The sequence below is a fragment of the Mytilus californianus genome, unplaced genomic scaffold (assembly GCF_021869535.1).
Source record: "Mytilus californianus isolate M0D057914Y unplaced genomic scaffold, xbMytCali1.0.p SCAF_2, whole genome shotgun sequence".
Lineage (NCBI taxonomy): Eukaryota > Metazoa > Mollusca > Bivalvia > Mytilida > Mytilidae > Mytilus > Mytilus californianus.
This window is the reverse complement of record NW_026262668.1, coordinates 9,161,233-9,187,225: the sequence shown is the minus strand read 5'-3', so window position 1 is coordinate 9,187,225 and position 25,993 is coordinate 9,161,233. Positions and strand designations below refer to the sequence as shown.

The window sequence follows — 25,993 nt, the reverse complement described above, 5'->3', positions numbered from 1 at the left end:
TTCAGGTTAGCATCTGGAGTGAAACAACAACTAAATTAGATGTTTCGGCGATAAGCTCTGTTCGGGGTTATAACATGGGTATATTTTTGTTTCATTTTTGTGAGGGGTTCAAGCCTATGTAATGGTGAGTTTTGGTAGCTTCTATGGACCATTCGGATATTTCCGGAAACAAGATTCTCGGAACTTCTCGAAAATGTTCGATTATTTATACAGGTAGTTATCTATGTCCTCGATACGGTCCCTCTATGGATAGGCTACCACGTGACATTTTATATTTCAACAATCAAAGTTCATTTTAGATTAGATAGTAAAGAAATAAAGACTAGGTTGCAATCAAAAAGATCATTTATATGTTAGAACCTATTTGCCTTTTGACAAAACATGTGTTTTTAATAATGCCAAGGATTTGTATATCAAGTATAATGATAACGCAATTATATAATTCATACTTTGAGACGGTCCCTGTACGTGTTGTGTGTGTATTGTGACAATAAACCTGGGAATGGTTTATTGATATATAATGTCCCAGAGTAAACTGATTATTTTTGAACGTTTATCACGTCATATTTTGTACTTCAATCATAGCCGTGGAAAATGTCGGAAAGCATGAAGAAAATTAACGAAACGATATTTATGTTATGAATATTTATCTTAGGTCGGAAACATAGTGGTCGGAAAGCAGAAAGATAAATAAACAAAAGGATTATCTGTCAAAAATATTTAATTTCTTTAAAAGATACTACCAGATCAAGAGAATATTCATTAAAATTATTAAGTTTAAGCTGAGACTAAATTTATCTTTAATAGAGTACAATTAAAGATGTTATATATACGTGTATTATGTTCCACAGGTTTGAACAGTGAATACATTTATGAAAATTATATGCAACATATGAGCACCAATGAGCAGGGATGCGTATACATAAGTTAGTATCTAAATCTCAAACGGTAGTGAATGAAATATTTGCACTGTTTCAATTTACAGGGATTTTAAATTCTTGCATCTCACAAAAAACGTAAATAATCTTTTACAATAATCATCAAATTTTTTTTAATAGTCTGGCGTGCAACATTTTAATCCTGATATCTTTTTATATAAATTAGTTCTTTTGAAAGTATGTTCAGGTATTCATAAAACTTCTGAAAATATTCTTCAAAACCAAGTTTTCCTTAAGTAACTTCAGGAAATCCTTAAAATTTGAGATGTTTTATGAGACCAAAATAATTTTTAATATATAAGAGGTCCCAGTGAAGCTGGTGTGTTACTCTCAAGAAAAATATACGAAACCTTCTTATAAGTTGCATGTCACAGGGTTTCACCTCACATGGAAATTTGACTTTAAATTTATCTATACAACATCAACTATGAGTACAGACAGCTTCAATAAGAAGATATGATAGATAAAATAAATGCATCCAGATTATAAAACGAACTGAGTGCTTAAATTTATATTACGATTGGTTTGTGCAAATTGCATTAGACATCCGGTTTGCAAAAACTGGAATTTGCTATAGGATTAGGATTATGAAAAAATGATGTACACTCCCAAGTAATAGATAGAATAGTCAAGCCTTAAAATGTAAATTCAAATAGTAGCGGTATATATACACTTTTCTATTCGTAACTATCCAACATTGCTTTCAATTGTGCAAGAATCTACACACAATTTACAAAAAATTACATATTTTCAACAAAGGTGTTTTAACATCTTTATTATCTTATTTCTATTCACAGTCAATTATTTCAAATCAAAAGCAAACAAAAATTCGGCAACAATTAGTTGGTGACCAGTCAGCGATCTCGGGTTCACGTATTGCTTTTCTTTATTTTTTTTAAAAGAAATAAACATATGTTTCAAAAATTGATACTTATTTACTTTTAACTATTATTATTAGATTTATTACACTGAACTTGTTTTGGATACAAAACTACATTCAACATAAGTACAACTGATAATCTCCGGACCATTCCCGGATGTAGGATTCCGTTACAAACGTATAAGACTATATTCAAACAATGATACATTAGGACATTTCAGATCATTGAGGATATTAATCCGACTTATCACTTTTTGTCGTAGCGCTGTCTGATCTCAATCGGGTGCCATAAACGGCAAACTTTTCAAACTTTGCAAAACCAGCTACACACGAGTTTATTAACTGATAATCTATTTGAAAACAAATATCATTTGGCTTATCTTCAGTACCACGAGATACTTGCTCAAATAATAGAGCATAATCAAATTCAAAATTGCTTGATATGTACATATCAGAAATATTGATCAAAATTCCTTTTGGTTGTGTTCAAAACTTGGCAATACGGAATTGATATGATTACTATATTCTTGATTTATGAAAGCAACATACATACCACACATTTATATTATCTAGAGGTAAATATACAAGGCAACAGAAACAGTAACATAGTTACCACATACATCATTTCATGTAATAACATACATACAACACGCACCATTGCACGTAGTATCATACACAACCGAACCATTACATGTAGTAACATACATACCATGCACCACTTCATGTTGTATCATATTTAAGACTCATAACTTCTACAAAAGTCAACCGATAAAAATTACTTGTAGATATGCACATCTACATAGTATGTCCTCATAAACTACTAAAAATCATGAAATTCTGTTGTTTGGTTTCAGAGGAGTTGCGCTGACAAACTGTGGTGCACAGTAGTATATTTAGAAAATCTAAGTTTAAAAGGGCACAACTAATGAAAAAACTTTGAATCATAATTGTCTGTCGAAAGGCACATCTACATAATATGTCCTTATTATCTACAAAGTTTCATGAAATTATGTGGTGTGGTTTCAGAGGAGTTGTCGGAGTTGTGATGACAATTTGTTGCAGTAGTATATATATGTAGGCCAAAATTCTAAGTTTTAAGGGGCATAACTCCTAGAAAAAACATTGAATCATAATTTCCTGTCAATATGCACATCTACATAGCATGTCCTTATTATCTACATTGTTTCAGAGGAGTTGGGATGACAAGAACAGAACTGACAAACTGACGGACGGACGGGTCAAAACATTTATGACTATACAGTACGCAACTTTGTTGCGTGGAGTATAACTAAACATAACATGCATCATTACATGTAGTAACATACATACAGCACATCATTAAAAATCGTAACATACTAACAACACGCACCACTACATGTACATGTAGTAACATGTTTAAAACACACATCTTTACATGTAGAAATATTATACTTTAAACACGCCCCATTACATGTTATAATTCGTAATATATGTTTACAACATCCATCATGACATGTAGTGACATATTTGAAACACACACCTTTTAATGTAAAAATATACATTAAACACGCCCTATTACATGTTAAAATTCGTAACATATACTTATAACATCCATCATTACATGTATAGTTACATATTTGAAACACCCACCTTTTAATGTAGAAGTATACATTAAACACGCCAAATTCCATGTTAAAATTCGTAACATATACTTATAACACCCATCATTACATGTAGTAACATATTTGAAACACACACCTTTTAATGTAGAAGAATACATTAAACACACCCCATTACATGTTAAAATTCGTAACATATACTTACAACACCAATTATTACATGTATTTACATAATTAAAACACACACCATTACATGTTTTAATGCTTCTAATTTATACTTACAACACACACCTTTATTTGTAATAAATAAAATATAATTAAAAACGCCCCGTTATATTATATGTTGTAATTCGTAACATACTTACTACAAGTAGTTGTGCGTGTTAACACCATTACCGGTAAATTAAACAAGATTGAGGCTAAAGAACTGTAAAACATTCACACACAAACAAAAACACATGTAGGCCTGCTGCACGTGAAGACAAAATATAACACAAAAAGTATTAACAGCACTTAGGGAGCAGTATATAGAAATAAAGTACAACGTGAGGGCGTCCATTTATACATATATATAAACGATAAAAAGAGCGACGAGTTCGAAAATCTACCATCTACCGCACTTAACCTTAAAAATACCTAATTAATAAGTTAAGAATCTTTCTGTTCCTAGTTCTATGTTTAGAATCTCTATTTATACTTCTATATTTAGCCTTCATCACGGCTTCATTGATTTTTTGAGGTGTCAATACTGAATTTAATTTGGTTACACTATCCTCATTTCTATATTTCCCCAATTCAGACAGCCCCGATCAAAAATAGAACAGCAAAAAAAAGTATCAAAATGCAGTTTTAGGGAAGTAATTATTTAAACTTGTTTCTATGACGACATATCTATATCATTTCCTACAATGGTATTCGAATAACCAGAATTTCCTTGACCATTATTGATTTTCATACAACATAAGCATAAAATATCGACATTATCTCTTACACAGTTAATGTAGTGTGCTATAAACATGGCAATAACAGAATGAACAGATACACTAATAAATGACGTAAGTTTTAGCTAATCTTATAGTCCAAACATGTTCACTACAATTAGTACATTGATCTGATAGCGTCTACTTCTTTTTTATATTTATAACGAATGTTGTTGAATTATGAATGCGTTTTCATTATTCCCTATGTTTTATCAGATAAGGAGGTCCGTGTTGGGTACGATTGGCCGTGATCTGTCTATTTTTGAAGACTGTATGTTAACTTTTTAGTGGAGTGACCAAGCCAACAAAATTTTAAACTTTAATGGACCACCCTACCTGCAGGCTAAATCATGACTTTTCGTGTAGAGAAATCTTTATACTTTATTTTTGCCTGGTCGTAGAATCGAAATATGGTGCAATTTAAAAAAATAAGGTCAAAGGTTAGTGGTTGAGTATTTCACTAGTGTTCATTTATTTCACAAGAGGTTATAAAAAGTCAGCAAATATTAGCTGAATTGTTTACTTGACAAGAAATTAATGATGGAATAAACTGTAACAGTTCATTTTAAACTAAATTTGAAAATAATAAAAGCACCAAATGCCCATTTTAAGAGAATTCAGACTAGCAACAATAAGAAAATACAAGACGGAAAAACAACCGACTCTCAATTAAATGTTTTAACAACGCATGTACATCTAAAGATATATTTCTAAATTTTACGGTTTCATAAAAAAGAATCAAATTCAATTTGGTTTTGGCTTTGATATATATCGGTTGCCAGTGACAAATATTTCACTAGGCAATTGAAATAAATGAGTTAAATGAAGGACTGAAGGGTGAGCGTATATTCTAGCCATATGAACTTAGAAGTTTTATGGAATTGTGCCTTACAGAAGCACATATGGACACCTCAGAAAGAGTGGCTATAAGGGTACTTGTACAAGCAAAGTGCATGCATGGCATTTTTCTAATACCTAACATCAGTCATCGTTTTCTTCATATATTGCTCGGTGAGATAGATAATGTTTACACCCATCAGACCCTTCACACAAACAAATGCTGGTACACGCCAAATTCTGTTGGTTGCATACACAGTTTAAATTGCAAGCTGTTTTACCCTTGCACGTACAAACAAGGTCTTGAAGAAATCTGTTGACATAGGTCCCTCAACCCGTTTAACACTCTTGTCAACCGGAGTATTTGGGAAGTCTGACCGCTGATTTAGCAATATGAGAATTCATCCAAACTTGCGTTTGAAGCATTGCACGTACAATGTGCTGTCAAATCGAGTTTTCACATGGTGGAATTCTCACAAGATTCGCATCCTTTGTGGTGGCTAGGGTTAGGGTTAATCCTCGAACACCACGACTAAACTGGTTGCCAACAAGCATCTTACCTATTGTATAAGAAGCGTACATTCCAGAGTCAACAAGTAAGTCATAAAGCCCAGCTGATGCCCATAACTTACCAAATGTTGCTATTAAATAGGAAAGCCCATGAAATCTTACGAGTCTTATAATGTGTGATTGAAAAACGTCTGGTTGTAAATACTGTTGCCATGTCGCTAGGCTTGGCATCTATGACCGGAGCATAGGCTACAAACGAAAATTCAGCTTTAATCTCTGATACCATTTTGTAAAAGCCTGTCAAAGCAAGGAGTGTGTTGTGTTGAATATGCCAAAGATATTTCAGATGGTGTTGGGTAAGTTTCATTTGATATTTTTAAGGACTGCATTTGACTACGAAGTATTGGTGCAGCTGCGTGCAATGTCTGGTCTTACTTTAAAGTTGCTGTCTCAACTTCTGTTTCAATTTCTGACAGATTCAATTCAGATTTTAAATTGCTAGCTGATTGGATGGCTTCAGAAATTGTGATTGAACTACTGAATACTATATATTAGACCTGCCTTGACCCTTCTGTGCCTTAATTACAATTGATTTCCCATAATATTTTTCTAAGCTACGCTATAGTTTAGCAGAAGTGTACTTAGTTTTCAATTTATGAGGTAGAAGGAAACAGAATTTTTCTTGTATTTACAGCATAAGTAAGGGTTTGCTTTCCTTTTGCAGTTAGAGAGGACAGTTTTTCACTTGTTGAAATCTGACATATAATGCAAAGATTCCAGTTGTTTGAAGCACGGCTTGTCTTTGCTCGCGAAGAATTAAGCTTCAGTGGACTACTAAAAGTAGACATATTCCCGGAATAAACCCTATCCGCGCAAATTTGATTTTTAGTTAGAAAAGGCTATTTAAGGGAAAACGGTACTATTTATTCTGCCATAGCCGACAATACTAACATTTTCAAAATTTACCACTTTTTATAATAAAAACCTGGATAAAACAGTTATGTGTGGTGTTAGTACTTTTTTATTCTGTTTTAAAAATTGAAGCCAAATAGTATCATGACCAACTTCCAACGGAGCTTGTTTATGTTATCCATGCCCACCGTCCTTTTACGCCAAATTTATGAAATTTTGGAAGTCTTTTCGAATAATTCTCTAGAATTACAGGAGAGTATAAATTCTATCTAAATTTAGCCTCAAGTGGGCCTCTTTTTTTCTTAGATGGACAATTATAACACTGAAAATGCTTCTAGTATGACCAAATATTGTCTTACTCCATAAACAGTACAAACTTAACCAGACAATTTCCCATTTTAATAGATTATGTCTAGAGAAATACCCAAGTGATACATTTAGGGAATTACACAGCAAAAAAAGGCAAAAATTTCAGTTAAAAATATTTGTCGCGACTTGAATTCTGGTGTTTCCAATTGAATTAATCATTGCGAAAGGTGAAAACAAATACAAAAGAACTATAGTTTGGTGCATTTTATACAATATAGTTAATATTGAAATCCTAGAATAAAGTTTTATATCAGTACCCATCAATTTGACTTATTATGATGACTCAGCACTTTTCTCAACACAGTATTGTTCTCAGGGAAAAATTTCTATTATTTGTGATAAAAATCAAATGTTCTAATCAAAAGCTTGAAAATAGTATAATATAACTGAAATCTGATTGATTTTGAATTCCCTTGCTATCTTCAGTATAGGGAAAACGGTACTATTTATTCTGCCATAGCCGACAATACTAACATTTTCAAAATTTACCACTTTTTATAATAAAAACCTGGATAAAACAGTTATGTGTGGTGTTAGTACTTTTTTATTCTGTTTTAAAAATTGAAGCCAAATAGTATCATGACCAACTTCCAACGGAGCTTGTTTATGTTATCCATGCCCACCGTCCTTTTACGCCAAATTTATGAAATTTTGGAAGTCTTTTCGAATAATTCTCTAGAAAATATTTCAATAGGTTTCACAATTTATATTGTAAATATACATACTGCAATTATTCATAGATAAATAAAAAAATATATTGTACCCTTACATCCAATCACAGCGCTCCCAAGTTGACTTCCTTCACCTGCCTTGGGTACACAAAAGGCCAACCTAATGCTGGGAAAATGTAATAGTACCGTTTTCCCTATACTGTGACATAAAGATATAAAGAATTCTTATGACACCATTAATGCAATACTGGGTTATTGTGAAAACCTTGGCTATAATAAATACTTGTATGTCCCCATTACTTAAAGAAACATGGATCATTTTATGTCCCCACCCCTACATGCTGGTTTACCTCTTTCTCTGCTTCTTTCAGATAAGGCTTAATAAACAACCTGTATCCAATCATATCTTATCTTATTTAAAAAGAATAATAAACAGTTCCATTTAAACAGATAAAAATGACGGTTCCATTTAATTTGTATTCATTTTATCCAAAATTTACAACATAAGCACAAATTCAAGATTGTTCATACTAATCGCCATTCCATGCTTTAGTATATGCCATATGGTGGTTCAAAATTTCAGAGCTTGTTATAAAATCCATTATTCTGTCTTGAGATGATAAAACAAAGATATTAGACACTTAAAACATTAAATATGCAAAATACTCAGCTGTGAAGTTGCGTTTGTTGCCTGTATTAATCTATGAAAAAGCTGAATTATGTCCCTTGGGAGTATTAATTTCCCACAAAAGTCCTTTCAAACAGTAGAAAATGAAAGATCATATATGCCTGATATAATAAAAGATAGAAACTACAAAATGAAGCACTATTGAAATATTTGCTGCATGAATTGCCAAGATTGTGAACAATTCTTTACACAGGAGAGTATAAATTCTATCTAAATTTAGCCTCAAGTGGGCCTCTTTTTTTCTTAGATGGACAATTATAACACTGAAAATGCTTCTAGTATGACCAAATATTGTCTTACTCCATAAACAGTACAAACTTAACCAGACAATTTCCCATTTTAATAGATTATGTCTAGAGAAATACCCAAGTGATACATTTAGGGAATTACACAGCAAAAAAAGGCAAAAATTTCAGTTAAAAATATTTGTCGCGACTTGAATTCTGGTGTTTCCAATTGAATTAATCATTGCGAAAGGTGAAAACAAATACAAAAGAACTATAGTTTGGTGCATTTTATACAATATAGTTAATATTGAAATCCTAGAATAAAGTTTTATATCAGTACCCATCAATTTGACTTATTATGATGACTCAGCACTTTTCTCAACACAGTATTGTTCTCAGGGAAAAATTTCTATTATTTGTGATAAAAATCAAATGTTCTAATCAAAAGCTTGAAAATAGTATAATATAACTGAAATCTGATTGATTTTGAATTCCCTTGCTATCTTCAGTATAGGGAAAACGGTACTATTTATTCTGCCATAGCCGACAATACTAACATTTTCAAAATTTACCACTTTTTATAATAAAAACCTGGATAAAACAGTTATGTGTGGTGTTAGTACTTTTTTATTCTGTTTTAAAAATTGAAGCCAAATAGTATCATGACCAACTTCCAACGGAGCTTGTTTATGTTATCCATGCCCACCGTCCTTTTACGCCAAATTTATGAAATTTTGGAAGTCTTTTCGAATAATTCTCTAGAAAATATTTCAATAGGTTTCACAATTTATATTGTAAATATACATACTGCAATTATTCATAGATAAATAAAAAAATATATTGTACCCTTACATCCAATCACAGCGCTCCCAAGTTGACTTCCTTCACCTGCCTTGGGTACACAAAAGGCCAACCTAATGCTGGGAAAATGTAATAGTACCGTTTTCCCTATACTGTGACATAAAGATATAAAGAATTCTTATGACACCATTAATGCAATACTGGGTTATTGTGAAAACCTTGGCTATAATAAATACTTGTATGTCCCCATTACTTAAAGAAACATGGATCATTTTATGTCCCCACCCCTACATGCTGGTTTACCTCTTTCTCTGCTTCTTTCAGATAAGGCTTAATAAACAACCTGTATCCAATCATATCTTATCTTATTTAAAAAGAATAATAAACAGTTCCATTTAAACAGATAAAAATGACGGTTCCATTTAATTTGTATTCATTTTATCCAAAATTTACAACATAAGCACAAATTCAAGATTGTTCATACTAATCGCCATTCCATGCTTTAGTATATGCCATATGGTGGTTCAAAATTTCAGAGCTTGTTATAAAATCCATTATTCTGTCTTGAGATGATAAAACAAAGATATTAGACACTTAAAACATTAAATATGCAAAATACTCAGCTGTGAAGTTGCGTTTGTTGCCTGTATTAATCTATGAAAAAGCTGAATTATGTCCCTTGGGAGTATTAATTTCCCACAAAAGTCCTTTCAAACAGTAGAAAATGAAAGATCATATATGCCTGATATAATAAAAGATAGAAACTACAAAATGAAGCACTATTGAAATATTTGCTGCATGAATTGCCAAGATTGTGAACAATTCTTTACACAGGAGAGTATAAATTCTATCTAAATTTAGCCTCAAGTGGGCCTCTTTTTTTCTTAGATGGACAATTATAACACTGAAAATGCTTCTAGTATGACCAAATATTGTCTTACTCCATAAACAGTACAAACTTAACCAGACAATTTCCCATTTTAATAGATTATGTCTAGAGAAATACCCAAGTGATACATTTAGGGAATTACACAGCAAAAAAAGGCAAAAATTTCAGTTAAAAATATTTGTCGCGACTTGAATTCTGGTGTTTCCAATTGAATTAATCATTGCGAAAGGTGAAAACAAATACAAAAGAACTATAGTTTGGTGCATTTTATACAATATAGTTAATATTGAAATCCTAGAATAAAGTTTTATATCAGTACCCATCAATTTGACTTATTATGATGACTCAGCACTTTTCTCAACACAGTATTGTTCTCAGGGAAAAATTTCTATTATTTGTGATAAAAATCAAATGTTCTAATCAAAAGCTTGAAAATAGTATAATATAACTGAAATCTGATTGATTTTGAATTCCCTTGCTATCTTCAGTATAGGGAAAACGGTACTATTTATTCTGCCATAGCCGACAATACTAACATTTTCAAAATTTACCACTTTTTATAATAAAAACCTGGATAAAACAGTTATGTGTGGTGTTAGTACTTTTTTATTCTGTTTTAAAAATTGAAGCCAAATAGTATCATGACCAACTTCCAACGGAGCTTGTTTATGTTATCCATGCCCACCGTCCTTTTACGCCAAATTTATGAAATTTTGGAAGTCTTTTCGAATAATTCTCTAGAAAATATTTCAATAGGTTTCACAATTTATATTGTAAATATACATACTGCAATTATTCATAGATAAATAAAAAAATATATTGTACCCTTACATCCAATCACAGCGCTCCCAAGTTGACTTCCTTCACCTGCCTTGGGTACACAAAAGGCCAACCTAATGCTGGGAAAATGTAATAGTACCGTTTTCCCTATACTGTGACATAAAGATATAAAGAATTCTTATGACACCATTAATGCAATACTGGGTTATTGTGAAAACCTTGGCTATAATAAATACTTGTATGTCCCCATTACTTAAAGAAACATGGATCATTTTATGTCCCCACCCCTACATGCTGGTTTACCTCTTTCTCTGCTTCTTTCAGATAAGGCTTAATAAACAACCTGTATCCAATCATATCTTATCTTATTTAAAAAGAATAATAAACAGTTCCATTTAAACAGATAAAAATGACGGTTCCATTTAATTTGTATTCATTTTATCCAAAATTTACAACATAAGCACAAATTCAAGATTGTTCATACTAATCGCCATTCCATGCTTTAGTATATGCCATATGGTGGTTCAAAATTTCAGAGCTTGTTATAAAATCCATTATTCTGTCTTGAGATGATAAAACAAAGATATTAGACACTTAAAACATTAAATATGCAAAATACTCAGCTGTGAAGTTGCGTTTGTTGCCTGTATTAATCTATGAAAAAGCTGAATTATGTCCCTTGGGAGTATTAATTTCCCACAAAAGTCCTTTCAAACAGTAGAAAATGAAAGATCATATATGCCTGATATAATAAAAGATAGAAACTACAAAATGAAGCACTATTGAAATATTTGCTGCATGAATTGCCAAGATTGTGAACAATTCTTTACACAGGAGAGTATAAATTCTATCTAAATTTAGCCTCAAGTGGGCCTCTTTTTTTCTTAGATGGACAATTATAACACTGAAAATGCTTCTAGTATGACCAAATATTGTCTTACTCCATAAACAGTACAAACTTAACCAGACAATTTCCCATTTTAATAGATTATGTCTAGAGAAATACCCAAGTGATACATTTAGGGAATTACACAGCAAAAAAAGGCAAAAATTTCAGTTAAAAATATTTGTCGCGACTTGAATTCTGGTGTTTCCAATTGAATTAATCATTGCGAAAGGTGAAAACAAATGCAAAAGAACTATAGTTTGGTGCATTTTATACAATATAGTTAATATTGAAATCCTAGAATAAAGTTTTATATCAGTACCCATCAATTTGACTTATTATGATGACTCAGCACTTTTCTCAACACAGTATTGTTCTCAGGGAAAAATTTCTATTATTTGTGATAAAAATCAAATGTTCTAATCAAAAGCTTGAAAATAGTATAATATAACTGAAATCTGATTGATTTTGAATTCCCTTGCTATCTTCAGTATAGGGAAAACGGTACTATTTATTCTGCCATAGCCGACAATACTAACATTTTCAAAATTTACCACTTTTTATAATAAAAACCTGGATAAAACAGTTATGTGTGGTGTTAGTACTTTTTTATTCTGTTTTAAAAATTGAAGCCAAATAGTATCATGACCAACTTCCAACGGAGCTTGTTTATGTTATCCATGCCCACCGTCCTTTTACGCCAAATTTATGAAATTTTGGAAGTCTTTTCGAATAATTCTCTAGAAAATATTTCAATAGGTTTCACAATTTATATTGTAAATATACATACTGCAATTATTCATAGATAAATAAAAAAATATATTGTACCCTTACATCCAATCACAGCGCTCCCAAGTTGACTTCCTTCACCTGCCTTGGGTACACAAAAGGCCAACCTAATGCTGGGAAAATGTAATAGTACCGTTTTCCCTATACTGTGACATAAAGATATAAAGAATTCTTATGACACCATTAATGCAATACTGGGTTATTGTGAAAACCTTGGCTATAATAAATACTTGTATGTCCCCATTACTTAAAGAAACATGGATCATTTTATGTCCCCACCCCTACATGCTGGTTTACCTCTTTCTCTGCTTCTTTCAGATAAGGCTTAATAAACAACCTGTATCCAATCATATCTTATCTTATTTAAAAAGAATAATAAACAGTTCCATTTAAACAGATAAAAATGACGGTTCCATTTAATTTGTATTCATTTTATCCAAAATTTACAACATAAGCACAAATTCAAGATTGTTCATACTAATCGCCATTCCATGCTTTAGTATATGCCATATGGTGGTTCAAAATTTCAGAGCTTGTTATAAAATCCATTATTCTGTCTTGAGATGATAAAACAAAGATATTAGACACTTAAAACATTAAATATGCAAAATACTCAGCTGTGAAGTTGCGTTTGTTGCCTGTATTAATCTATGAAAAAGCTGAATTATGTCCCTTGGGAGTATTAATTTCCCACAAAAGTCCTTTCAAACAGTAGAAAATGAAAGATCATATATGCCTGATATAATAAAAGATAGAAACTACAAAATGAAGCACTATTGAAATATTTGCTGCATGAATTGCCAAGATTGTGAACAATTCTTTACACAGGAGAGTATAAATTCTATCTAAATTTAGCCTCAAGTGGGCCTCTTTTTTTCTTAGATGGACAATTATAACACTGAAAATGCTTCTAGTATGACCAAATATTGTCTTACTCCATAAACAGTACAAACTTAACCAGACAATTTCCCATTTTAATAGATTATGTCTAGAGAAATACCCAAGTGATACATTTAGGGAATTACACAGCAAAAAAAGGCAAAAATTTCAGTTAAAAATATTTGTCGCGACTTGAATTCTGGTGTTTCCAATTGAATTAATCATTGCGAAAGGTGAAAACAAATACAAAAGAACTATAGTTTGGTGCATTTTATACAATATAGTTAATATTGAAATCCTAGAATAAAGTTTTATATCAGTACCCATCAATTTGACTTATTATGATGACTCAGCACTTTTCTCAACACAGTATTGTTCTCAGGGAAAAATTTCTATTATTTGTGATAAAAATCAAATGTTCTAATCAAAAGCTTGAAAATAGTATAATATAACTGAAATCTGATTGATTTTGAATTCCCTTGCTATCTTCAGTATAGGGAAAACGGTACTATTTATTCTGCCATAGCCGACAATACTAACATTTTCAAAATTTACCACTTTTTATAATAAAAACCTGGATAAAACAGTTATGTGTGGTGTTAGTACTTTTTTATTCTGTTTTAAAAATTGAAGCCAAATAGTATCATGACCAACTTCCAACGGAGCTTGTTTATGTTATCCATGCCCACCGTCCTTTTACGCCAAATTTATGAAATTTTGGAAGTCTTTTCGAATAATTCTCTAGAAAATATTTCAATAGGTTTCACAATTTATATTGTAAATATACATACTGCAATTATTCATAGATAAATAAAAAAATATATTGTACCCTTACATCCAATCACAGCGCTCCCAAGTTGACTTCCTTCACCTGCCTTGGGTACACAAAAGGCCAACCTAATGCTGGGAAAATGTAATAGTACCGTTTTCCCTATACTGTGACATAAAGATATAAAGAATTCTTATGACACCATTAATGCAATACTGGGTTATTGTGAAAACCTTGGCTATAATAAATACTTGTATGTCCCCATTACTTAAAGAAACATGGATCATTTTATGTCCCCACCCCTACATGCTGGTTTACCTCTTTCTCTGCTTCTTTCAGATAAGGCTTAATAAACAACCTGTATCCAATCATATCTTATCTTATTTAAAAAGAATAATAAACAGTTCCATTTAAACAGATAAAAATGACGGTTCCATTTAATTTGTATTCATTTTATCCAAAATTTACAACATAAGCACAAATTCAAGATTGTTCATACTAATCGCCATTCCATGCTTTAGTATATGCCATATGGTGGTTCAAAATTTCAGAGCTTGTTATAAAATCCATTATTCTGTCTTGAGATGATAAAACAAAGATATTAGACACTTAAAACATTAAATATGCAAAATACTCAGCTGTGAAGTTGCGTTTGTTGCCTGTATTAATCTATGAAAAAGCTGAATTATGTCCCTTGGGAGTATTAATTTCCCACAAAAGTCCTTTCAAACAGTAGAAAATGAAAGATCATATATGCCTGATATAATAAAAGATAGAAACTACAAAATGAAGCACTATTGAAATATTTGCTGCATGAATTGCCAAGATTGTGAACAATTCTTTACACAGGAGAGTATAAATTCTATCTAAATTTAGCCTCAAGTGGGCCTCTTTTTTTCTTAGATGGACAATTATAACACTGAAAATGCTTCTAGTATGACCAAATATTGTCTTACTCCATAAACAGTACAAACTTAACCAGACAATTTCCCATTTTAATAGATTATGTCTAGAGAAATACCCAAGTGATACATTTAGGGAATTACACAGCAAAAAAAGGCAAAAATTTCAGTTAAAAATATTTGTCGCGACTTGAATTCTGGTGTTTCCAATTGAATTAATCATTGCGAAAGGTGAAAACAAATACAAAAGAACTATAGTTTGGTGCATTTTATACAATATAGTTAATATTGAAATCCTAGAATAAAGTTTTATATCAGTACCCATCAATTTGACTTATTATGATGACTCAGCACTTTTCTCAACACAGTATTGTTCTCAGGGAAAAATTTCTATTATTTGTGATAAAAATCAAATGTTCTAATCAAAAGCTTGAAAATAGTATAATATAACTGAAATCTGATTGATTTTGAATTCCCTTGCTATCTTCAGTATAGGGAAAACGGTACTATTTATTCTGCCATAGCCGACAATACTAACATTTTCAAAATTTACCACTTTTTATAATAAAAACCTGGATAAAACAGTTATGTGTGGTGTTAGTACTTTTTTATTCTGTTTTAAAAATTGAAGCCAAATAGTATCATGACCAACTTCCAACGGAGCTTGTTTATGTTATCCATGCCCACCGTCCTTTTACGCCAAATTTATGAAATTTTGGAAGTCTTTTCGAATAATTCTCTAGAAAATATTTCAATAGGTTTCACAATTTATATTGTAAATATACATACTGCAATTATTCATAGATAAATAAAAAAATATATTGTACCCTTACATCCAATCACAGCGCTCCCAAGTTGACTTCCTTCACCTGCCTTGGGTACACAAAAGGCCAACCTAATGCTGGGAAAATGTAATAGTACCGTTTTCCCTATACTGTGACATAAAGATATAAAGAATTCTTATGACACCATTAATGCAATACTGGGTTATTGTGAAAACCTTGGCTATAATAAATACTTGTATGTCCCCATTACTTAAAGAAACATGGATCATTTTATGTCCCCACCCCTACATGCTGGTTTACCTCTTTCTCTGCTTCTTTCAGATAAGGCTTAATAAACAACCTGTATCCAATCATATCTTATCTTATTTAAAAAGAATAATAAACAGTTCCATTTAAACAGATAAAAATGACGGTTCCATTTAATTTGTATTCATTTTATCCAAAATTTACAACATAAGCACAAATTCAAGATTGTTCATACTAATCGCCATTCCATGCTTTAGTATATGCCATATGGTGGTTCAAAATTTCAGAGCTTGTTATAAAATCCATTATTCTGTCTTGAGATGATAAAACAAAGATATTAGACACTTAAAACATTAAATATGCAAAATACTCAGCTGTGAAGTTGCGTTTGTTGCCTGTATTAATCTATGAAAAAGCTGAATTATGTCCCTTGGGAGTATTAATTTCCCACAAAAGTCCTTTCAAACAGTAGAAAATGAAAGATCATATATGCCTGATATAATAAAAGATAGAAACTACAAAATGAAGCACTATTGAAATATTTGCTGCATGAATTGCCAAGATTGTGAACAATTCTTTACACAGGAGAGTATAAATTCTATCTAAATTTAGCCTCAAGTGGGCCTCTTTTTTTCTTAGATGGACAATTATAACACTGAAAATGCTTCTAGTATGACCAAATATTGTCTTACTCCATAAACAGTACAAACTTAACCAGACAATTTCCCATTTTAATAGATTATGTCTAGAGAAATACCCAAGTGATACATTTAGGGAATTACACAGCAAAAAAAGGCAAAAATTTCAGTTAAAAATATTTGTCGCGACTTGAATTCTGGTGTTTCCAATTGAATTAATCATTGCGAAAGGTGAAAACAAATACAAAAGAACTATAGTTTGGTGCATTTTATACAATATAGTTAATATTGAAATCCTAGAATAAAGTTTTATATCAGTACCCATCAATTTGACTTATTATGATGACTCAGCACTTTTCTCAACACAGTATTGTTCTCAGGGAAAAATTTCTATTATTTGTGATAAAAATCAAATGTTCTAATCAAAAGCTTGAAAATAGTATAATATAACTGAAATCTGATTGATTTTGAATTCCCTTGCTATCTTCAGTATAGGGAAAACGGTACTATTTATTCTGCCATAGCCGACAATACTAACATTTTCAAAATTTACCACTTTTTATAATAAAAACCTGGATAAAACAGTTATGTGTGGTGTTAGTACTTTTTTATTCTGTTTTAAAAATTGAAGCCAAATAGTATCATGACCAACTTCCAACGGAGCTTGTTTATGTTATCCATGCCCACCGTCCTTTTACGCCAAATTTATGAAATTTTGGAAGTCTTTTCGAATAATTCTCTAGAAAATATTTCAATAGGTTTCACAATTTATATTGTAAATATACATACTGCAATTATTCATAGATAAATAAAAAAATATATTGTACCCTTACATCCAATCACAGCGCTCCCAAGTTGACTTCCTTCACCTGCCTTGGGTACACAAAAGGCCAACCTAATGCTGGGAAAATGTAATAGTACCGTTTTCCCTATACTGTGACATAAAGATATAAAGAATTCTTATGACACCATTAATGCAATACTGGGTTATTGTGAAAACCTTGGCTATAATAAATACTTGTATGTCCCCATTACTTAAAGAAACATGGATCATTTTATGTCCCCACCCCTACATGCTGGTTTACCTCTTTCTCTGCTTCTTTCAGATAAGGCTTAATAAACAACCTGTATCCAATCATATCTTATCTTATTTAAAAAGAATAATAAACAGTTCCATTTAAACAGATAAAAATGACGGTTCCATTTAATTTGTATTCATTTTATCCAAAATTTACAACATAAGCACAAATTCAAGATTGTTCATACTAATCGCCATTCCATGCTTTAGTATATGCCATATGGTGGTTCAAAATTTCAGAGCTTGTTATAAAATCCATTATTCTGTCTTGAGATGATAAAACAAAGATATTAGACACTTAAAACATTAAATATGCAAAATACTCAGCTGTGAAGTTGCGTTTGTTGCCTGTATTAATCTATGAAAAAGCTGAATTATGTCCCTTGGGAGTATTAATTTCCCACAAAAGTCCTTTCAAACAGTAGAAAATGAAAGATCATATATGCCTGATATAATAAAAGATAGAAACTACAAAATGAAGCACTATTGAAATATTTGCTGCATGAATTGCCAAGATTGTGAACAATTCTTTACACAGGAGAGTATAAATTCTATCTAAATTTAGCCTCAAGTGGGCCTCTTTTTTTCTTAGATGGACAATTATAACACTGAAAATGCTTCTAGTATGACCAAATATTGTCTTACTCCATAAACAGTACAAACTTAACCAGACAATTTCCCATTTTAATAGATTATGTCTAGAGAAATACCCAAGTGATACATTTAGGGAATTACACAGCAAAAAAAGGCAAAAATTTCAGTTAAAAATATTTGTCGCGACTTGAATTCTGGTGTTTCCAATTGAATTAATCATTGCGAAAGGTGAAAACAAATACAAAAGAACTATAGTTTGGTGCATTTTATACAATATAGTTAATATTGAAATCCTAGAATAAAGTTTTATATCAGTACCCATCAATTTGACTTATTATGATGACTCAGCACTTTTCTCAACACAGTATTGTTCTCAGGGAAAAATTTCTATTATTTGTGATAAAAATCAAATGTTCTAATCAAAAGCTTGAAAATAGTATAATATAACTGAAATCTGATTGATTTTGAATTCCCTTGCTATCTTCAGTATAGGGAAAACGGTACTATTTATTCTGCCATAGCCGACAATACTAACATTTTCAAAATTTACCACTTTTTATAATAAAAACCTGGATAAAACAGTTATGTGTGGTGTTAGTACTTTTTTATTCTGTTTTAAAAATTGAAGCCAAATAGTATCATGACCAACTTCCAACGGAGCTTGTTTATGTTATCCATGCCCACCGTCCTTTTACGCCAAATTTATGAAATTTTGGAAGTCTTTTCGAATAATTCTCTAGAAAATATTTCAATAGGTTTCACAATTTATATTGTAAATATACATACTGCAATTATTCATAGATAAATAAAAAAATATATTGTACCCTTACATCCAATCACAGCGCTCCCAAGTTGACTTCCTTCACCTGCCTTGGGTACACAAAAGGCCAACCTAATGCTGGGAAAATGTAATAGTACCGTTTTCCCTATACTGTGACATAAAGATATAAAGAATTCTTATGACACCATTAATGCAATACTGGGTTATTGTGAAAACCTTGGCTATAATAAATACTTGTATGTCCCCATTACTTAAAGAAACATGGATCATTTTATGTCCCCACCCCTACATGCTGGTTTACCTCTTTCTCTGCTTCTTTCAGATAAGGCTTAATAAACAACCTGTATCCAATCATATCTTATCTTATTTAAAAAGAATAATAAACAGTTCCATTTAAACAGATAAAAATGACGGTTCCATTTAATTTGTATTCATTTTATCCAAAATTTACAACATAAGCACAAATTCAAGATTGTTCATACTAATCGCCATTCCATGCTTTAGTATATGCCATATGGTGGTTCAAAATTTCAGAGCTTGTTATAAAATCCATTATTCTGTCTTGAGATGATAAAACAAAGATATTAGACACTTAAAACATTAAATATGCAAAATACTCAGCTGTGAAGTTGCGTTTGTTGCCTGTATTAATCTATGAAAAAGCTGAATTATGTCCCTTGGGAGTATTAATTTCCCACAAAAGTCCTTTCAAACAGTAGAAAATGAAAGATCATATATGCCTGATATAATAAAAGATAGAAACTACAAAATGAAGCACTATTGAAATATTTGCTGCATGAATTGCCAAGATTGTGAACAATTCTTTACACAGGAGAGTATAAATTCTATCTAAATTTAGCCTCAAGTGGGCCTCTTTTTTTCTTAGATGGACAATTATAACACTGAAAATGCTTCTAGTATGACCAAATATTGTCTTACTCCATAAACAGTACAAACTTAACCAGACAATTTCCCATTTTAATAGATTATGTCTAGAGAAATACCCAAGTGATACATTTAGGGAATTACACAGCAAAAAAAGGCAAAAATTTCAGTTAAAAATATTTGTCGCGACTTGAATTCTGGTGTTTCCAATTGAATTAATCATTGCGAAAGGTGAAAACAAATACAAAAGAACTATAGTTTGGTGCATTTTATACAATATAGTTAATATTGAAATCCTAGAATAAAGTTTTATATCAGTACCCATCAATTTGACTTATTATGATGACTCAGCACTTTTCTCAACACAGTATTGTTCTCAGGGAAAAATTTCTATTATTTGTGATAAAAATCAAATGTTCTAATCAAAAGCTTGAAAATAGTATAATATAACTGAAATCTGATTGATTTTGAATTCCCTTGCTATCTTCAGTATAGGGAAAACGGTACTATTTATTCTGCCATAGCCGACAATACTAACATTTTCAAAATTTACCACTTTTTATAATAAAAACCTGGATAAAACAGTTATGTGTGGTGTTAGTACTTTTTTATTCTGTTTTAAAAATTGAAGCCAAATAGTATCATGACCAACTTCCAACGGAGCTTGTTTATGTTATCCATGCCCACCGTCCTTTTACGCCAAATTTATGAAATTTTGGAAGTCTTTTCGAATAATTCTCTAGAAAATATTTCAATAGGTTTCACAATTTATATTGTAAATATACATACTGCAATTATTCATAGATAAATAAAAAAATATATTGTACCCTTACATCCAATCACAGCGCTCCCAAGTTGACTTCCTTCACCTGCCTTGGGTACACAAAAGGCCAACCTAATGCTGGGAAAATGTAATAGTACCGTTTTCCCTATACTGTGACATAAAGATATAAAGAATTCTTATGACACCATTAATGCAATACTGGGTTATTGTGAAAACCTTGGCTATAATAAATACTTGTATGTCCCCATTACTTAAAGAAACATGGATCATTTTATGTCCCCACCCCTACATGCTGGTTTACCTCTTTCTCTGCTTCTTTCAGATAAGGCTTAATAAACAACCTGTATCCAATCATATCTTATCTTATTTAAAAAGAATAATAAACAGTTCCATTTAAACAGATAAAAATGACGGTTCCATTTAATTTGTATTCATTTTATCCAAAATTTACAACATAAGCACAAATTCAAGATTGTTCATACTAATCGCCATTCCATGCTTTAGTATATGCCATATGGTGGTTCAAAATTTCAGAGCTTGTTATAAAATCCATTATTCTGTCTTGAGATGATAAAACAAAGATATTAGACACTTAAAACATTAAATATGCAAAATACTCAGCTGTGAAGTTGCGTTTGTTGCCTGTATTAATCTATGAAAAAGCTGAATTATGTCCCTTGGGAGTATTAATTTCCCACAAAAGTCCTTTCAAACAGTAGAAAATGAAAGATCATATATGCCTGATATAATAAAAGATAGAAACTACAAAATGAAGCACTATTGAAATATTTGCTGCATGAATTGCCAAGATTGTGAACAATTCTTTACACAGGAGAGTATAAATTCTATCTAAATTTAGCCTCAAGTGGGCCTCTTTTTTTCTTAGATGGACAATTATAACACTGAAAATGCTTCTAGTATGACCAAATATTGTCTTACTCCATAAACAGTACAAACTTAACCAGACAATTTCCCATTTTAATAGATTATGTCTAGAGAAATACCCAAGTGATACATTTAGGGAATTACACAGCAAAAAAAGGCAAAAATTTCAGTTAAAAATATTTGTCGCGACTTGAATTCTGGTGTTTCCAATTGAATTAATCATTGCGAAAGGTGAAAACAAATACAAAAGAACTATAGTTTGGTGCATTTTATACAATATAGTTAATATTGAAATCCTAGAATAAAGTTTTATATCAGTACCCATCAATTTGACTTATTATGATGACTCAGCACTTTTCTCAACACAGTATTGTTCTCAGGGAAAAATTTCTATTATTTGTGATAAAAATCAAATGTTCTAATCAAAAGCTTGAAAATAGTATAATATAACTGAAATCTGATTGATTTTGAATTCCCTTGCTATCTTCAGTATAGGGAAAACGGTACTATTTATTCTGCCATAGCCGACAATACTAACATTTTCAAAATTTACCACTTTTTATAATAAAAACCTGGATAAAACAGTTATGTGTGGTGTTAGTACTTTTTTATTCTGTTTTAAAAATTGAAGCCAAATAGTATCATGACCAACTTCCAACGGAGCTTGTTTATGTTATCCATGCCCACCGTCCTTTTACGCCAAATTTATGAAATTTTGGAAGTCTTTTCGAATAATTCTCTAGAAAATATTTCAATAGGTTTCACAATTTATATTGTAAATATACATACTGCAATTATTCATAGATAAATAAAAAAATATATTGTACCCTTACATCCAATCACAGCGCTCCCAAGTTGACTTCCTTCACCTGCCTTGGGTACACAAAAGGCCAACCTAATGCTGGGAAAATGTAATAGTACCGTTTTCCCTTTAACGCATAATTGATAAGTCAAAAACTTATGAAAACAACAAACCTCTGATGCAAAAATATCAATACAAAAATAATTAAATGGCACAACTACGAACAATACTATGATGCACTATTGAAGCGATTTGTTAATAAAAAGTAATTTTACTTCGTATCGGTTAGAAATTTGAATCCGGAAATTCATTGAATTATAATACAAAGTAAATCAAAGTACTGAAGTACTGAACATCGGTTAGAAATTTGAATCCGGAAATTCATTGAATTATAATACAAAGTAAATCAAAGTACTGAAGTACTGAACATCGGATGACCGAAAGTTCTTGTGGATGGTCACAAGCACTTGTCTCAGAAAGTAAATCACATCTCTATACCTGAAAGTGAGGTTAATGTACAGAGATATATTTTTTTCCGAGACAAGTTCGTGCGTGGATGATGAATAAATGACAGGGAATTCAACCTCATCGTAATAACTATAATATTGTAGTAATATTATATTAATATTTGTATATAACAGTTACATGTATATATAATTTTCATCCATTTGTATATCATTCTATTCTACAATTCTAATAATAGTGAAGTGTAAGTGCATTGTGGACACTCTTCTGTAATAATTCGATTTTTCTAATAGATTGGATTTGAGCAGGCATTCATATTTTCCCGCAAAACGTTCTTGTGATATTCTTCCGCATGCAATAACACAATTTTTCTGTACGTGTGCATAGATATTAATGATTTTTTATTTATATATATATATATATTTCTAACGACAAAACATTTTCATATTATTAATTTATGTTCTAAAAACAATATTTTTATGAGTATTCATTGAAGAAATGAATTTATAACAAGCAATAAGGAATGTTATTTTGCACTCGATAATGTCCGCGTATTTATAGATTGGTTATCAGTCATAAACGAAAGTTTCGTAAGTAGAAATCTCTGTGGCAACAATACATCGGAATGCCCTCACGGTCATCCCGATGTAAAAATCGTCACAAAAGTGAATTTATTTGACATACCGAGTTGGAGTGGTTTCATAACTTTAGAAAATGAAGTTATATTACTTTCTTATTCGGAAAATCTGGAAATTATCGATGTAATCTAAATTTACAAATGTTGTAACCACTTCGTTAAAATAATACAGAGTGTGCATTCTTTAAACTGAGTGAAAATGGACAAAATCAAGGATAAATAAAACGAATTCTAGTTTTACAATATGCATAAACACTTTAACTCTTTTATAAAATGCAAAATCATATGTTAAAGGACCAAAGAAAAGCAACAAAAGTCAAATTGTTTCTCATGTTGAATTTTGAAAAAAATCAAAATGTCTTTTTTCTTTCAATTTTATAAAAAAAAACTGCACAGCAGAAAAAGGCTACGACCGGGTAAAAAAGTTAGATTAAGGTATTGGCTTTGCAAAAAAAATCATTTTTAGCCTGCAGTTATGCCGGTCCATTAAAGTCGCAAAATAAGCACCTCTTTCTTGATTTTTCACTCCACTATTTTACAAGTTATCTTTTGGGGATGTCATCTTATTTGCGTATAACCAACATGTCCTTTTACTTACCTTGAAATCGCATCTCTTGATAGACTTTATACGGTAACTTATTTACCTCAATCTTAATTTAATGTAGGATTATAATAGATAAACTCTTGGAGATATTGTCTTGTATTAAATAAAACTAACAAAACTACTTTATGATATGAGAGAAAGAGAAAATAAACACAGCTAATACACAATTGAATTACCCCTCATGTTTTTGATGGTAGTAATTGTCTAGCGTGTAACAAATTGTATGATTTAGTTATTTTAATTTATAAAAGAAAGTTATTTCACGAAACGATAAAAAAAACCACTCAATTCAAATTAGGAAAATAATTCATAGTTTTGTGTATGCAATTATACTTGTATATCGATCAAGGGTTACCGTAGAGGGTTACTCTCTTGACGAAGTACTAGGTTTTTCACTCAAACCCGCAATTACGATCGCTTATTAAGGTGGAAACGTTAATTTTGCATCATAACCTACGAAAACTTTTTAAATCTCGCGAAATGGGGTTTTGTACAAAATATGAATGTGATTGTTGTTCATAGCCCGAGTAAATGGTTTCAAAGTGAGATTTAAATATAGTGTATTGTTGCATGGGAATAAAAGGATGGGTTAAAATATTAAAGATAAACCGGAACATGCATTTTCACAAACAGAGGGTCAGAAAATTTGAAAAAGACATACATACATGTACTCGAAGAAAGACAGACACGCTTTTGCCAAAGGCCACTACACAGAAAACAACAGATTATGCAACACGAAGCCCGCAAAAAACAGGAAATGCTCAAGAAGGGTCAGAAATGAAACTTATTTGAAAAAAAATTAAAAAAACGCTGTATGTTCATGTCTATCCAATATCATAAAAATCTTAAAATCCGCATGACTTTCGTTCGTAATGTTAATACAACTTCAAATTCATAAATTGTTATTCGAGTCAAATCGTTTCTGTCATTACTTTCAGATATAAGTTGAAGTGAAATTTATACTTATACTGGTTAAGTTCGTTTAAATTACATGACACGAATAGCGGCAATATCCTAGACATTTTATAACGGTACTTTTTGTCAATTCGATTTTGATTTCTTTGTCATACATCAATGCAATCTCCTCCCACCTTTGTCATTCATCGTCGTCAAATAAATAAATAAATAAATAATAGCCCTTTCTATACTCAGAACGAAAGATATACGCATAAATTGTTTACAATGGATCTTATTTGAAAAATAAACTATTGTTTGGTTAAATTATTTTGCCAAAAAATATAAGCTAAAAAAATAACCCCAATTAAGTTACATTAGCAAATGCGATACGCATGAATATCCATGATATGCATAACTTACGTCTTTGAAAACTGGTATGCAATTTGTTATTGTACACGTTTATCAAATTATCAAACCATTTTGACAAAATTTGTTGAATGCGACATAACTTTGTGGCAGACATTCACAAAGCGAGATCAACAAAGAATTTCCAGGTCCTCCGCGACATTTCACACTAAATAAGATAATGCAACAATATCTAATGTTA

The 25,993-nt window shown here is 31.1% G+C and overlaps 1 long non-coding RNA gene across 1 annotated transcript in view; it reads left to right on the top strand.

Annotated features, from left to right (window-relative positions):
• Positions 1–4,362: 4,362 nt before the first annotated feature.
• The window catches only part of LOC127727900 (uncharacterized), a 31,863-nt gene continuing 10,232 nt past the window's right edge, over positions 4,363–25,993 (top strand). The window contains exon 1 of the long non-coding RNA XR_007993878.1: positions 4,363–4,471. This is a non-coding gene — a long non-coding RNA (uncharacterized LOC127727900). The remainder of the gene's footprint in view (positions 4,472–25,993) is intronic.